The sequence below is a fragment of the Mesocricetus auratus genome, unplaced genomic scaffold (assembly GCF_017639785.1).
Source record: "Mesocricetus auratus isolate SY011 unplaced genomic scaffold, BCM_Maur_2.0 Super-Scaffold_100008, whole genome shotgun sequence".
In the NCBI taxonomy this organism is placed as follows: Eukaryota; Metazoa; Chordata; class Mammalia; order Rodentia; family Cricetidae; genus Mesocricetus; species Mesocricetus auratus.
Window position 1 is genome coordinate 76,670,146 of NW_024429192.1, and position 2,376 is coordinate 76,672,521.

The 2,376-nt window shown below is 39.1% G+C and overlaps 1 pseudogene; it reads right to left on the reverse strand.

The window, feature by feature from the left end:
* Positions 1 to 212: 212 nt before the first annotated feature.
* On the reverse strand, positions 213 to 1,788 carry LOC106021929 (annotated as a pseudogene).
* Positions 1,789 to 2,376: the final 588 nt, after the last annotated feature.

The following is a 2,376-nucleotide window of genomic DNA, read 5'->3' on the forward strand; positions in this document are numbered from 1 at the left end:
AAACTGCATCACAAAAGAAAATCAAACATTTGACCATACACTGATGGGGAAATCAGAAAAAAAGATGAGCATTTATTGTTTTCAATGTACTTGAACATCAATCACACTCCAAATAGCTACATTTGTGATAGAGGCAGAATTTGTCATGAGCTGCTTTAGTGTGTGCCTGAAGACTTATTGAAATTATGGTCCAACTAAAATTCACAGAGAGCTCAGATGGTAGACTTGGAGAAGGAAACTCGATGGTGGTGATTCTCTCCAAGGTCACAATTGTGAAGTTCAATAAGGGTCTGGATTGCTTCTTCCACAGAACACCAATTGAATGTGTGCCATCTTAGGATCATTTTGAAAGATTTTAAAAGCCTTCACTGGGCATCCAGCATCTGTAAAAAGGTTATTTACCCATTGAAACAGAAGGGGGAATGTTGGAAAGACACAGAGTGTCTGATGGTGGAAGTGCTTTGAGCCAGGCTTTTAAAACAAGACAGGGGACTATTTTTGAAGTCCTTAGTAAAACCTTCATCTTCTTGCCCTTATCTAGAGAGCTGAATGGCTTGTGGTTTGGACACTGTAGCATGAAGTAATTTTCCATAAAGTCTCTGACTACTTAGATGGTTCATTGCTAGCTGAGCATGACTTGTATTTGCCATCCCACCAAGGCACTTTCTTTCTTAATAAACATGATCTTTACTCAATATACATAACCATACACCCCATATAGCATAAAAAGCCCATGTGGTATGATAAAATCTGCACTGAGGTTGTTGACAAGCAGAACAGAAGTTCCTGATATACCACTTGCCCCAGGAGTGACAGCAGAGGGGGTGAGCGTGAGACTGCCACGGGCTTCAGGACCAACTGGGAAAGACAGACCTGCACCTTGAGGAAATCCATTGGCAGGCACAAACCCACCAGCCCCTGCAGATGGAGAGGAAATAATTCTTCGTACACCAAAATAACAGCCATAGGAGGTTTAAGAGATGGCTGACCATAACCAATAGGAAGGTTTAGGCAAGCAAAGTCTCTGCTTTTGTCATTATATTTCACATTAAGGCTGGTGAACTTTGAGAAGTCAATATCCAGAGTACAGCACATATTATAAATATTTGGACCATCCAAAGCCATTTTGGCATTCTGTGCGTTCAGTGGGCCAGCATACTGAATCAAGACTTGAAATTGATTATTCTTTGTAAAGGTGATAATCTTCAAGACCTTGCCAAATTTAGAAATATCTGATGAAGAACGTCCAGAGTGACAGGGTAGAATAGGTTTTCAATAATTATCCAGAGGACAGGACTCTGCCCTGGTAGCACTGTGCCTACATTGAAAGGAGCTCCAGGAAGAGACAAGTTTACTGACTGGACTGTACTTACAGTCTGAAGTGCAGCTTGGGCTGTAGCCCGATTAGGCAGATTGTTAGTCTTAAGTTCTCTGTAATTGGAATAATGGATATGAATAGGCTGACTTTGAAAATGAGGAGTAACAGGAGTTTAATATTTTACTATAGCAACAGCACCTTCTTCATAAGCCATTTCTAAAAACAGCCTGGCTATTTCTTTTCAACATCACACGATTAGTTACTTTGCCAAATGGGAGACTGAATGATATGACCTCTGTTTCGGTGACAACACATGGACTTTTGCTAAGACAGAGAACATGAGAAGGCAAACATGTAGGTCTATCTCCTTTAAAGTTCTTGTTGTCATTCCCATTAGCATTCATACCTGAGGAAAGAGAAGAATTGTTCTTTGTAGAAGGACCGTTAATGACACCAGGAGAAAGAAACTCATCAGATGCTTGCCATCCATGGCAGAGATGGAGGAGCACATTGAGCAAGGATTGACAGGCTAGCAGTACATGGCTCCAGGGACAACTCCATAGCTCTGGCAAGTCAGAGGTGGATGGAAGAATGGTAAACGGGGGTGGGACTGGGCATGATCTCTGAATTTACTCTTAAATGGAACTACAAGTTTTAAATATTGTATACAAAGTTGTATATTGATACAAATTTGAGACTAATTTTGTTAAAACATACTATATATAGGTTTCTAATATTCTTCAAAGTATTGTACCTATACAGCTAATTTAATAATGGAATGTGAATTTCTAGTTCTTGAAAGTTATTACTCCCAAGTATATATGATAATAAAGAAATATAGTGTAGTCCTTACTCAACCATTACAATCAAACTTATAGTTACTGTATCTATGTTACAAGGTGAAACTGATATATTTTAGAAGGAGAAGCCATATTCTAACATGTCAGAGAATGACAGAATTTGACACTGAACATGTTAAAAACATAGGTTCTTTTTATGACAATGTGACATGTCTGTTCCTGGCAACATCAATCTACATCAGAAACAATGATGGGTAT